The sequence below is a fragment of the Chrysemys picta genome, chromosome 1 (genome assembly GCF_011386835.1).
Source record: "Chrysemys picta bellii isolate R12L10 chromosome 1, ASM1138683v2, whole genome shotgun sequence".
NCBI classification, from domain to species: domain Eukaryota; kingdom Metazoa; phylum Chordata; order Testudines; family Emydidae; genus Chrysemys; species Chrysemys picta.
Genome location: NC_088791.1, coordinates 209,914,395 through 209,929,419, shown reverse-complemented (window position 1 = coordinate 209,929,419; position 15,025 = coordinate 209,914,395). Strand labels below are relative to the sequence as shown.

The 15,025-nt window shown below is 39.9% G+C and overlaps 1 protein-coding gene across 5 annotated transcripts in view; it reads left to right on the top strand.

The window, feature by feature from the left end:
* Positions 1–15,025, top strand: part of IL1RAPL1 (interleukin 1 receptor accessory protein like 1) — a 1,133,236-nt gene that overhangs the window by 667,152 nt on the left and 451,059 nt on the right. The window contains exon 1 of one of the 5 annotated variants that reach the window (XM_065591113.1): positions 11,084–11,224. The exons of the other annotated variants lie outside the window; for them this stretch is intronic. The gene's annotated coding sequence lies outside the window, so the exon portion shown is untranslated. Of the gene's footprint in view, positions 1–11,083; positions 11,225–15,025 lie in introns of those variants that run through there. 5 annotated transcript variants of the gene reach the window in all.

Below are 15,025 nucleotides of genomic sequence, written 5' to 3'. Positions count from 1 at the left end.
CCTGTTCCAAATAGATCATGTGCCTACCTGTCTGAAATAGAAGCTATGTGGCTTCTTTTTTACTGACTGACTTTATAAACTGATTTAACATCTACCCTTAAAGCCTGAAATTGATTTTAAAGGACTCCCATTCTAGGCTGCCTCTCTTCCTGGAGTCAAGCTGGTTGAACCACAGAAGTCAACAGAAGTGATTCTGGATTAGGTGAAATACTGTGGGAACCATTTATAACAAACAAGTCTGTGCAAACTTTACATAAAATGTGAAATCAAATCATGTTATATTTCCCATGACTTCCTGCAACGTGTGTGCGGCAATGGGGAAGAGCATGACATTTTTGTTGTACCAGCAAAAGGCAGTTTTAATTGGTGAAAATTGTCACATGATTTCAGAATTCTTAAATCACTGTACATTTTCCAAAGCTTGGGAATGTTTGTGCTCCAGAATGTTTCTAAATATCTGCTGAAGTTTTGCTATAGAAGCTCTGTCCCTGGCTCTTCTGACAAATGTGTTTTAAAGAGGGGTAGATTGTGTCTAGGTACAATATTTATGTGGATTGGCACCCTGTAAATATTTTAGTTAGGTAAATAGATTCCTCAGCAATAATGTTCCCCAACACAATATTCTATGAAAGTGGTTCTCTCTCAGTTGTAACAAAATGTGTTGATTCAATTTAGTGGCAGACTATTGAAAGCTTCAGAACGGGAATCTCAGAAACAACATTGAACAGTAGTCTCAGAGAATTGAAGATACCATGCACTTTGTATTCAATAAACCATCTAATTTCTCTAATAGCTTTTTACACTTTTGGCCCATACCCCCAGACGCAAGTCTGCTGAAGTCAGTGGGAAAACTTCTGTTTAGTTCAAATCAGGAATGATTTGAACTATATCATGCTAAAGCCCACAACAGACCTGCATGCATCCTACTGCATGGCATTTCTCCACTGCCAGTCTGATTCTGTCTATCCTCCATGCTCCTGTCAGTCTTCCTATCTTTTTCTTCCCTTCCATTTTCACTTCCTATAACCCACTCCTTTCTTCCTATTTAGTCACTTCCTCTTGCTTTTCTGCAATACAAACAAAACAAGTTAAAATAAATTCCAATTTTAGAAAAGAAGAAATGGAATTAACAAGCCAGGTTGAGCATCAGCATCATCCTGATCACTTTGTTTTTGTGCTGTATTCCTTTCTGCCATCCTTTGCTAGGGCTGAGGCTTCTTACCTTTTTTAGGACATAAGCTCTTCACATCAGTGATTGTGTATTCCTATGTGTTTGTACACAGCACCAAACACCATGAGACATTGCTCTTGACTGGAGCTTTTGGACATTACAAATAACAAACCACAGCAATAAATTCCGATACATAAAGAGCAGCATGCACCATTTAAAATTCAATATATCCTGAATGTGAAGTCATATGTGAGACTGGGTTTAAAAAGAGGGTTGCCAACCCTCCAGGATTATTCTGGAGTCCCCAGGATTTAAATATTAATCTTTAATTAAAGATTGTCATGTGATGAAACCTCCAGGAATATGTCCCACCAAAATTGGCAACCCTATTTAAAAATATCAAAGAAAGATATACATTTGTAAATTGTACATACAGAGAAAATATTTTGGTCAAGATTTCCAAAAAATTAACTGGTGATTTTGTGTAAATCAATGTGGGGGGATCTAACTAAAACACTTTAAAGGGAACTGATTTTCAGAAAGTGCTAGTACCCGCCTCCTGAAAGCCAAGGCCTTTTAAGGTGTTTCAATTCGTTGGGCTCCCAAAACAGCTAGTCACTTTTGAACCATTTGGCTTTTGTTTCTATATTTAAGAGTATGTCCTGTTCAGCCCTCTTAATTCTGAAGGATCCTAACACTCAAGTCAGACTATATGCTCTGCACAGGGATTACTTGCTTTCAGTGAAATGCAGCTATCTCCTCAGAGATGGGCAGCGCTAGTACCACCACTGAACAGTGCAGCTTCTCCTTGTTTTTAATTAGTCCTACATATTTCTCAGTTGGAATGAAATGGATGTTTTGTAGAGGAGAAAAATGTGTTTAAATCCTGATACTGCACTGCAGTACTAAGGAGTACTGTGCTATTGTTAGAAGTGATGTCTTTTGACTGAGACATTGAACAAAATTCTCATCTGCCTCTTTTTGCTAGTTGCCCAGGTGGAAGTTGAAGAGATACTGACATACAACCAATATTCTGTCTAGCAATAAAGCAAGTCCTTTTTTCTGAGGCTATGTGTGAGCTATTGTTTGGTGCATACTGGCAATTTGGCTTTGTCTGCACGGTTACTCAAAGTGCTCTATAAAGATGACAGGTACTATTTAAAACCTGATTCATTTTTTTTCTTTCTATACAGCCTTTTTACATGATAGACAGGCATTGCGTTCAAAATGTTTTTGCTCTTGGCCCAGTGTAATAAAAAAAAGTGAGTGTAGGCCCAGCAGAGAAGAATATGATTGTTTAGGAAGCTGAGACTGATTACAACAATGAATGACAAAAAAACTTAATTATATTAAAGGGAAAATTGCAGATGTTAGGGTTTAAAAAAAAATATTGACTTGACTAGTTGGAAGGAACTAGTCTTGGCTTAAGCCAGGCATAGTGGGCTCATACTCTACAAGCACTCTCCCTACTGAGCACTCAATGCTAGTGTACCTTGATCACAACCGTCAATACCGATTATTCGCCTGTTATTGCAGTCTGGGAATTTTCTGAGCAAAGCTTTGCAGTCATGCTCAATTCTACACTTGTATTTTCTTTTAATGTGCATGTCTGGGGACTAGCATGAGACCACCAAACTAATTTTCTTGTGTATCCTCCTAACGCATAATTTAGATATGTAGTGCACTAACCTACTACAATAGCTAGCTATTGATGTTCTCTCTCTCTCTTATTAAAGCCATAGAGAATCATGCAAAATACCTGTATTACTCCATTTATATGTTCTCCAAAGATTACAATTTATAATAGGTTTGCTAAAACAGAGTTGTGGTTGTTTTTTAATATCTGAGGAGGACATTAGGACTAATAACCTACCTTTGGAGAATATGCAGCAGTAAAAGTAATCTGTGCTTTCCACACCTTTAATGTTCAAAGTTGCTTTGAGTACCAATGGTGACTTTAATTATTTCCTCTGTAGTTGGGGGAGGGATAGCTCAGTGGTTTGAGCATTGGCCTGCTAAACCCTGGGTTATGAGCTCAATCCTTGAGGGGGCCATTTAGGGATCTGGGGCAAAAATCTGTCTGGGGATTGGTCCTGCTTTGAGCAGGGGTTTGGACTAGATGACCTCCTGAGGTCCTTCCAACCTTGATATTCTATGATTCTATGCCTGCTTGTTCCAATCTGCATTTGGCCTTAAAATTGCTGTTGGCATACAGAATCAGAGTTGCTGTTTCTCAGACTACTGCTGGTCTTGTTTTGTCCTTGCAGTTTTCCCACTGATCTCACTGTCCTATTATGTATCACTATGAAAAAACAGCTATAAAATCTGAACAAATGGGTAAAAATGAGATTCTCATGAGGGCTGATCAAATTAATTGGCTAAAAATAAATCAGGAATACAGCTTTATCTCTATTTGCTAATTGTGAATCAAACCTGAAAAAGAAAGGTCCAGCATTCTTCTGTCACCATTGGGAAAGTTACTTAGTTTCTCTGTCTCAGTTCCCTCTCTATAAAATGGAGATAATAGCACTTTCCTACCTTCCAGAGGTGTTGGCATAATACATTTAAAATTGCGAGGTGCTCAGATGCTATGGTAATAGGAGGCATATAAGTACCTGAGATGGAGATGGATGAACAGATCTGTACCAATGTATTTGTTATACCTATGTTTTCACCAACTATTCTGGATGAATAATTATCTATTAATGGTTGTTAATATGCAATTCATTTGGACAATTTGCAATTCATTGTATATTATGTGTAGTTGGTTATCCACTATAAGTCATGTGGTGTTTTTTCTGTTCCATGATTGGATGTCTGAAATGTTTTAAGAAGAGATTATGGAATAATGAACATCAATATGCCTCTTCATTCAAAAATACCCTTTTTTGCAGAAGGGTATGGGTATTCAGATGAGAAAAAATCATTCCAGAATATTTGTATGAATAAAATCCCATTTGGCTAAATGTTTGAGTAAAATTGAGTAAACTTTGAAACTCAAACAAATATTCATTAATTCTGTTCTTACAGTATTCAAACAATTTAAGCTTTCGAAATCCATTTCTTCATCTGAACTTGTGGTGGAACTAATAATCTTCCCTTGCTTATGAAATATACAAACACATAAATACAGTACGGAACACTCTTATTATGCTGACACTGTATAGATTTTATTGACAAAATGACAGATATATTGATCATTTAAAAATATATATCATTTGCTGAATTTAATGAAGTTTTGTAAGAGTCAGTATTATAAAAATGGGGATGGCATTTGCATTGCTGTTTAATTTCTGTGGAGTGATCATAAAAAGATAAGAGAGCTTATTAAAACTGGAATGAGGGCAAGTGATAAAAGAATGGTGTTACAGGGGTGCCACAGCCAGAGGTCTGTTACACTTTCGGTCATAATCCCTTATTTTCTCTTTTTTTATATAACTTTATTGTAAAAATTGCTTCAGGGTGAAGCTTGGTGTACAAGGTGTCAGTGAGGTTTGTCAATTAAAAATATATATTGCATGTATTAAAATAACTTTACTTAGTTGACATGTCAAGTACGCAAAAATTAGGAAATGCTAGATTTAAGATTTCCCATGGCACCTTAATTTTGTCTCTTTTAGTGTCTATCCTGTGTATTAAATGAGGCAGAGGTGCAAAAAAATATGTGATCGTATAATTAAAGGTTATAACAAAAAGCATATGCACTATGGGCAGAATTAAGGTTTTGTGAACAACTATAAATCTGGGATTTCCTAACTCTTGAGTGTTTGACATTGCAATAATGTTATTTTAACTTAGTATTTTAATGTAATTTTCCTGTGTGTTTTTAAGGTAAAAATAAAATTTGGTTATATGAAACCATAGCAAGCACACAGTACTACACCCCCACATCATCAGGGTTTGATCTCTTAATATCCACCTGTACAGTTCAGACTGCTACGACCTGACTACAGCACTATGTTATTTTATACCAAGAGAAGGCTGTTATCCCAGAGGGGACCCTGTTTTGGGTCCCAGGGTTGGTCAGCTGTAGCCTACCCTTTCTTTCCCTACTACTAAACCAGCTGCTTCAACATTTCCCAGACATTCTCAGAGTTGCCAGGGGGACAAAAGGGACAGTTTGCCCCAGCCGTCCCCTGCCCCATTTTAGAGGGCCCCATATCCCATGGAATTTGAATGGGTGGTGTTGTTACCTGGCATGTGGGGTTGTAGTGCCACTCAGGTATTAACCAGTCTCCCCCCCCCCCCATCAAAGGAGGGATGGTTGCATCAAAACCAGGTAGTGCTGCAACCCTGGGGAGCTGAGCCCACCCTCTGCAGGGTGAATGTGAGGTCAGCTCGCTCTGCACAGCACCCAACCTGGCGCTTCAATTCCCAGGTGGGGAGAAGGATGTTGGGACTCAGTTGCTGATTTTATCCCCCTCCCTCCTCCCCCCCCCCGCCACCTCTTTGTGACCCTGGGCATTCCCAGTGCCAAATTTTTCCAGAGGTGTTCAATCAAAAGAAGAGAATAGTGATTTGCAACTGTTTGCAAAACCTGATTTGGAATTTCATGTTACAAAGAAAAGGCACTTCTCTAGCAGAGGGCTTCCTCTTTGCCAAATTTCAAAGGACTTCTGCAAACAATAGAAGTCTTAGAGCCCCTCTCTCTCTCTCTCTCTCTCTCTCTCTCTCTCTCAAAAAAAAAGAAGCCGTAAGAAGTTTTTTTATAATTAGGGCCCCACCAATTTAACAGCTGTGAAAAACATGTGACGGACCATGAAAAAAGCCCTTCCCTTTAAAATCTGATCTCCCCGAAATCAGTCGGGCTGGAGAGGAACAGGATTTGTCTTTCCCCTGCATGGCTGTTATGGGGGAGATCAGACCCACCTCCACAGGCGGCGCAGAAGTGAAAGAAGTGAAGGTGGTACCACCTTCATTTCTGCGCTGCAGCAACCCCAGAGCTGTGCTCCGGGCTGCCACCCCCCACGGCTCTGGCTGGGGTTTGGGGCACCCAGGCTTGTGCCTGCTGCTTCCCGTGGCTTCTCCTGTGGCTCAGGGCATCCTAGTTCCGGAGCTTCTGCCCTCCCCCTGAGGCTTCTTCACGGGCTTAGGGCACCCTAGCACCAGGGCTTCCACCTGCTGCCACCCCCTGCTAGCTCCTGCCCCAGCTCGGGGCTGCCCCTCCCCCCCCCAAACTTTCTCTCCCCCCCCTCCCCGGGCTTGGGATGCCCGAGCTTCAGGGCTGCTGCTGCCCCCGGGGCTCCTTGCACCCCCTGCAGCTCCTTCTAAGAGCTCAGGGCAACTGGCCTGGGAGCTATCACCCCCCCATGGGTCAAGCGGGAGTTGGGGCTTTCGCTCCCTGCAGCTCCTGCCCGAGCTCCAGGCTTCCCCTTTCCCCATGGCTCCAGCTGGGGCTCAGGGTGCCCGAGCTCAGGGCTGCTGCCCCTCGCAGCTCCTGCCAGGGCCGTGGCACCCATTTTTCAAATTGGCCCATAGAATACTCCACCACTGACCCTGACTAGCAGCTAGGAGCCCCAGGCTGGGGCGCTCCCAGCAGCACTCGGGAGATGGGAGCCTCCACCAGCTGCAGGAAACTCCGCAGCTGCTGCCTTCAGAGTTGGGCTCGGAAGGCAGGACAGAAGTGACTATGGCAATCCTGCAACTCCCCTACAACAGCTTTGGGACCCCCGCCCATGATCCCCTTTTGGATCAGGACCCCCCACAGTTACAACACCATGAAATTTCAGATGTAGACATCTGAAATTGACCACTTTTAAGACCCTGTGGCCATGAAATTGACCCAAGTGAACCGTGGATTTGGTAGAGCCTTGTTTATAATGGAAAGAGTTAGTCCCTTTAATTATAGAGTAGTCTGTACCGCCTCCCCAATAACAGGTGGGTTGCTGGTGAACGGATGTGGGATGACCTGTATTTTGAGGTTACTAGTCCCACTAACACCTTTCAACTTTGCCAGATATACTAGATTATTAGTTCTGTAGACCAAACTCTAGCAACTCAGCACAACATGTAGTGTAAAATTGTACAGTAGCCAAAGGAAGAAAATCCACTCCAGTGATGAAGGGTGCCAGTAGCACAGCAAGTATGCAGTGTAGTCTAAGAAGCATGTGCTGTAGGCTGCTCCACCCAACACAGTGGATGGAACTGATGATCTACATACGAGCCACAAAGAATCCATAAAAGGCAGTTCTTCCTGTGGCAAGCAGTCTGATGACCTTTGAAAAGACACACTTGTGTCTGGTATGGCATAAAATCACAAATTGATTTGGTAGCCAGAATCAGCACTGTTATATGTGTCAATACAGTAGAGGACAAATATAACCATCTGCAGTATGCTACACAAATATATACCAAGACACATAACTAGAACAAGGTGAAATTATTTCCAAGTAATAGTTTATATGCCAAAAAATGCCGGATTTTTTTTGGAGGGTACCTCCTTTCTAATGTTTAGCTCAGTGATTAGGGTATTCACTGGGGATGTTGGAGACAAAGGTTCAGATTCCTATTCTGGAGCAGGGACTTGGGTAACTCCTCCAAAGTGAGTGCCCTGACCACTGGGCTAAAAGGTATTCTGTGATATTCTCTCAATCTGTTCTGTTGAAGCTATTCCATTTTGTATAAAATACTTCAACAGTCATTGGGCCAGAAAGGAAGAATGGCTTTATATCCTAATGGTTAGAGACTTGCCTGGGATGGTGGAGACACAAGTTCAAGTCATTCTTTCAAAAATTATTTATACAAAGTGGAACAGCTTCAATAGCAGAGACTGAGACAGACCCAGAATTCCAATAATCTGATAGGGCATTCACCTACGAATCAGGAGTGTCTCCTGCATCCCACACGAGTGTCTTAATCAATGGATTAAAAGTTATAAGTTGGTCCAATAAAATATATCCCCTCTCCCACCTTGTCACTAAGCTAGGCACTAATGCTAGACATTCTGGAATACAATAAATTATCTGGCTTGTATTAAAAAAAAAAACCCCAGCAACAATCCATTAGTCTCTGCAGCACCTGGCCAGACTCAGAATCTCTTGAAAGATAAAATATTTACATGTATATTAATCATCATGAAGACATCTCTGAATTAACTAGAAACCCAGGTCTATGACTAGGACAGATCTTTACAGAGAGCACTCCATCAGAAAAAAAAAGATGAGTCCTCAGTGAAGCTTTTTGAACAAGAAACTCCATTCTTTGCTCTTAATAAATCCACTGACTCCCTAGCTCCCTGCCATAGCTCTAGAGAAGTGTTAAGGATATCTGTTCTTGCCTCTTTTATTTTTCCCTTGCTGGTTCCACTTTTATCTTCCAGTACTCCTTAACCTGTATTGTTTCCCTCATTTCCTCTCTTCCATCCTGCTTTTCTACTCTTCCTTTTTTATTTTATAGCAGCCTTGAGAAATGTTGCTTGAGAGAATCAGAGAGAGACGACTATTGGAAAGAGAGGTCATTTTTTATGAGGGGGTTTAGAGGAGGAGGGTGTGGCTGCAGGATTCACAGGGTCAGGAACAATGTTCCAGGCAGAGCATTGATGAGGCATGAGATGAAGCCTGGAGTCACTCACGGGAGTCAAGGTAGAAAATAGTAATGTGAACTGAACTGCCAAAAGCCTGGACCCTGCTGAGAAGGAAACTTTAGCAATGAAATGTAATTAAAAGTGAATCTGCACTGGCTTTTGGAGATCAGGATGAGGAGTTTCTGCCTTAAGAAGAGCTCAGCAGCTTAAAAGAGTGAAGGTGACTGGCAAGGAAGATAATCATTACTACATAGTTTCTATGGGTAAAGCAATGAGTTATTTTGTGGTAACTTTGGGCCAAATTTCTGAAAAAGTAAGCTGTTTGGAAAATGGATTTTTAATGGGTTTGTATAGCCTCAAGCAGGACACTGGTGTGAAGCCAGGTGAAGATTTTAATGACTCTGGCTCTCCCTAGATAGCACATGTTATTACTCAATATTCTGAATTCTACAGGTGGTTTTAACAATCTCCGGAAAAATTTGAGTACAGCGATATAGGTGATGGATATTTTGCTGCTCATGATACAGTATCAGCTAATAGTATGAACTTGGGAAATGGCCCTTCTGCCACAAATTACAGTAGAATTACTCATGCAAGAAGTATGTTTGTCTCAGAAGGCTCACCTTCCAAAAGTAGCATCTTCAGGAAATAAGTCACCACCGAGTAGTTTGGCTTAACTTTGCAGGGATAGGCTGCAGGAACCAGGAAGAATCCAATATTTATGTTCCTCTTCCTCTTCCCATGGTTGATACTAGTTGCAACCCTCAGTTGTAAAAAGGAACAGCAAAATAAAATGAACTTCTGTTTTCCCTCCTGCCCAACTTTAAAGTGTAGCAGAGCAATCATTATTATTCATTCAGAAATATTTACAGAAGAAAAAGAACACATATCAAAACAGGAAAATGTATTTCATACTCTGTTTTTCTGTGAGCATTTATTATCATGTGAAGATTACTTTGGTTTTAAAACTATTTTCTTTCCATAGGAATAGATTGGATTGCTTAGTTCTCTGTCTGATTGCTGTCATGCTGAATCATGCTCAGGATAATATTTTTCTGTATAAAATATCTCACACGTTAAAACAGAGGCTTCCTTTTACATTACATATATCTGAAAATACTTTTGAGTTCTGTTCTTTATTCCTAAACCTGAATCAGTTATGCATGCAACCCCTTTGTGGCTATGGATTTCCTTTCCAACACTCATCCACAATTCTCAGTTAAAAACCAGACAAAATATTTAGAAACAAGTCTGCAAATACTTCATATATATGTATGCAAAGTATATACACATACAAAATAACATATACTCAGCATTCCATATTTCTGTCCTCTTGTCCTTTATGTCTAAGTATATTTGCATGAGAATATGATCTTTGTTTAAGAATTCAACTGTTCCAACTGCTGTTTCATTATTATTATGAGACATCACAATTGGGCTACTGTGGACATTTGTATGGTGCAACCAAAGGAGGATTATAACTTAATGTGGGTCTTAAAAGTAGGAGTAGATGAATTTGTGAGAATCAAATGTTGTTTTCATGCATATGGTTTCATAATAACAATGAGAGAATGACATATCTACCACTAATCATGCACATATGTAGGATGAACCTGGCCCTACTGAAGTCAATGGGAGTTTTGCCATTGATTTCAACGTGGTTAGGATTTCATTCATGAAGTCTAACCAACAAAAAATGCTTATAATTCAGAAAGAGTGTTGTATCCATTTCCCCCCTAAAACTTTGAATGTGGCATCAACAACACTTTATTTAAATACACCTCAGCCAAGCCTTCCCTACATATTTAATTGGCATACTGCATCATCAGTTAAGATCTCAGTGTTATCGTGTTGCCCCTTTTTCTTTCAGTAATTGGAAACAGAAATATATTATAGTTATTTGTCTCTTCCAGAAAGACTAAAAAAGAGAAGTTGCACAGATAACTTTGATATTATGGAGTAGTGGTAGTTGCTCCAGAACTGTGGTTGAAGCTAATTTCTCACCATACGCCTGATTTAAAAATAAACAAACAACCCCTTTAAAAAAAAAAAGAAGAAGAAGAAGAGGAGAAATAAAGACAGACACATCCTTCTAAAAATAGCAATGTAGACTTTAGGGCTCAGACTAAAGCCAGGGATCTGAGACCCTGGAAAGGCAGAGGGTCTCAGAGCCTGGATTCTAGCCTGAGCCCAAATACCTACACAGCAATTTTATAGCCTCACAAACTAAGCACTGTTAGCCTGAGTCAGCTGACCAGGGCCTAACCACAGCCATGCCAGGGGCATTTTATTGTAGTGTAGATATACCCTGGGAGGGTGTGGGGGGGTCACATGACTGCAGGTTACAAATGGTGCCTGCTATAAATACAGGCAGCTGACCTTTATGAGGGAGAGACTCAGGTGCCAGGAAAGACCTGGGAGTTGGTGTTTCACACTAGTCCAGCAGAAGGCCTGAGAGGCAGATGATGGTGGGAAGCAGAGCTGGCTTGGAAGAAGACTCAAGTGGGGAGAGCTAAGAAGCTATGGAAGAAGTGAGTGTGAGGACTGTGAATAATATCCAGGAAGGTCTACTAAACAGAAGAAGCTGGGAAAGCTTCAGATAATTTGTATTTTGAGTTTACTAGGCCTAGGTTATTTCTAGAGCTGGGCAAAATCTTTCAACTGAAACCTTTTTGGTGAAAAATGCAGGTTTGAGTCAACCTAACATTTATGAAAATTTGTGTTAATTTTGGCAAATTGTTTTGATGGAAAAAACCCCAAATTCCAAAATGAAACATTTCAACTTTTTGATTCATGGACTTTTTGATTTGAAATTATCTCTATTTTTATTATTTAAAAAAAATAATGAAAAATGCTCAAAAGCAAAAGGAAATGTTGAACATATTTGGTGTGGGGTTAACCAAAAATGATTTAATTTTTTTTTAACTGCCAGTGAACTGAATTATTCACCCAGCTCTAGTTGTACCTTCTGTTATTTAAATAAAGCTAACCCTGTGGAGAAGGTCTTGAAGTAGAGAGTTTCTGGGATCTTTATTCTGCCACTATTCTACAAATTGGATACCTAAGAATAATGAATGTTGGCCAGGCCACTAATGTTATTCTCTACTCTCTTAAAAAAAAATTCCAGAAGACCTTTAATTTTTATATAAAATGCCATCAGAGATGGCAGAAAAGACCAAAAAGTAGTATCTCCTCTGCTGGTATTACACTGTAATTTTTAGACTGATCAGGGCAGTGTCAGGAATAGGATGCTTTTAGCTAAATAAATATGGCAAGAGATTAAAAAAAAAAGGAGGCATATAGTCTAAATTGTTTTTAGCGTCCAAACATTTAAAACAAAGCAGAAGGGGAATACAATAAATAAAAATATATCAAAATGTTTAATGAATATAAAATGTACAAGCTCTTACTATGCTTTCAGTCTCAGGTTTGTCAAGGGATTTCTGACTGAAGTACATTAGCTGGAGTAGTAGGCTGGCAAGTAAAGGATAAACTAGATTAAGCTTCACACTCACTGAGATTTTAAGTGCTTTTTGGTAGAGTAGTTTCTTTATTCACTTATTTTTATTATACAATCTTGTGACTAGGCTTTAAGCCAATGCTTAATAACACCGTGCCTAGGAAGTAACCATATGAGTTTTTCTGTATTTACCACAGGGTGTATTTTAGGATGTCTCATTAGATTAGAATGTGAAAAGCTAACCCACTGGTATGTTGTCAAAGCTCAAGAAATGGACATGTTTTGCACAGCCCCAGTTAGGTAAAATCACTTGAACCTGTCCACTTAGGTATGCCTTCTCCATTCTTATTACTGCTGTTCACAATCTACATGGATTTGGATTTTCATTTCCAGACACACTGGATGAGTCAACCTTCTGAGAATTATAAACAGCAGCAAGGTGTTGATAACCACTAGCTAAGGAATGAAAAGATGTCATCATGGTTTCCAGCACCCTTCTGTGCCTCACACTCATGATGCTCTTCTCATGGGGGCAGCTGAAGATCCTACAGCCTATTTATTTTACATCTCTGACCCATTTGCAGAGGGAGAGACAAAGAATGTAGGTTCATATGCATGTAGTTACAGTATATCTACACTGCAATAAAATGCCCCAGTCTGACTTCTCAAACATGTCACATTCTGACTGGGCCATACCACAAAATATGGAAAGCAGTAATATGCTTGTGTTGGTATCCTAATTTACCTGGAATTTCTTTTTCAACAATTCTCTATTTCTAGCTCTGACGTATTTTAAAATTTACAGCATCTTCAGGCACATCTGTAATATATCATTTAGAATGTTCATGTAAGAAGAATGGCATCTTGGGACATTCACTTAACTTTCCTGTTCCCCAATAAGTAAAATGGAGATAAAATAACATCTCAAAGAGAATGTTGTGAGGTTAAATGTATTAACTATTGGGAGGCACTTTGAGATCCTTGGATGGAAGACACACACAAATTATAAAATATCATTTATTGAGTCAAATGCTGTAATTCTTATATGCATTTTACTTGTGTAAAATCTCTATTAAGAACTTCAGGATTTTTCCATTATTATAAAAACTCAGAGTTTAATCCTCATTAAGATCAGGGTTATTTATTTCCCTGTCTTCTCCATCCCCCCAGTAGTTTCTTATTTGCCAGTAGGGAAGGGACTACCACAAAACAAGTGTTTTCACAGGACTCTGGTATTTCCATTTCCAGTCCTAGATGTACACAGGAAATGCAGAACAGTTTTTAATTTGATTTGTAGGGCTTCATACCATCCAAGAGCGATTGATTTCCCCCTCTCTAGTCCTACTTCCAAAGGAAGAGAATAACAGGCCTGTGAATTACCAAATCAATCTAGGAAAATGAGTGTCTAAAAATGTGTTGAATGTATCAAACAATAGGTGGTCATAAGCATCACTAAGGATAGGTTATATATTCATTTTAAAGTGGTCTCAGAGCAGCTGTGAGGGCAATCACAAACTTCCTGGGGTTTAGAGTGATGGTATCTGGATACTACGTAGAACCTGAGGTGGCCTATGCAGAAATGCTTGATTTTTTTTTTTCTTTTGAAATATTAGGAGGAAGCCTAATATGCTCACTCTCCTCTAATTTTAGGTTTCAGAAAGAGGTATGGGAAGGATTCCATAGGCATCTTCTTTATATCCATATTTTTGTCCCCAGAATATTCAAAATAAATACTGTCCTCTATTGACAACTCTAAGGCTTGGTCTACACTAAACCCCCAAATCGAACTAAGGTACGCAACTTCAGCTACGTGAATAACGTAGCTGAAGTCGACATACCTTAGTTCGAACTTACCGCCGTCCAGACCCGGCAGGCAGGCTCCCCCGTCGACTCCGCGTACTCCTCGCGGCGAGCAGGATTACCGGAGTCGACGGGGAGCACTTCTGAGTTCGATTTATCCGTCCAGACTAGACGCAATAAATCGAACCCAGAAGTTCGATTGCCTGCCGCCGAACCAGCGCGGTAAGTATAGACAAGCCCTAAGAGATAATGTAATGGAACATGAGAGACCAAAAAGTATCACCCTATGCAGAGAAGAACAAATTGTTCCAGTTAGGTCAAAATATTAATGTATCCCCTTCTTCACTGATTATATAACAATTGGTAATTTGCTTGATGTATTGTACTAACTATTTAACAAAAGAAGCTAGTTTAGCATATGACACAAAGGTACAGAAACTTTCACAGTTCAACTGTAGGTTGGGAACTATTGTTTGTACTCATATTGCTTCAGCACTTGGACGGGAAGGAGATAGAGAGGCCACACAGCAAACTACTTTATTTCCAAAATTAGTGTTTTTCATTTAAGTTATATAAAAAGTGGATTGACTCACTGTATAGGATGTCCCAGTTGTACAGTTGTTCCAGTACCTCTGTATGTAACAAACCAGGTAGTAAATACTCCTTCATAAGAACCCATTTTTGCATAGGCACTCTGGCTTGAACTGCTTTGGCCAGGCAATAGAGACCATTTTTATGACCATCTGGCTTCAGTCAGATCCTCTGCCAATTCATGTTTACTCTCCTGTCTGTTTCCTTTCTATTTAAACCATTAAAACAGTATTCCTGCTTTAGCTCCCTCCTGGTTACTAGGAAAGCAAGGTGATATGAGCACCATCCACCCATAATGGGAAAGTGGAAGAGAAATAATAAACTCCCCAGAAATTGGTATTGATGTTCGAGACTGCAGCACTACATTTCTGCCAGCATGTGATACTAAGTGAGGTTTTAAATTTGCAGTCCTTTGATCTCACTCAAGTGGATCAAGAAGGTCTCTCCCAGCAAAAAAGCAGGCACTGATATCTTCTCCTGA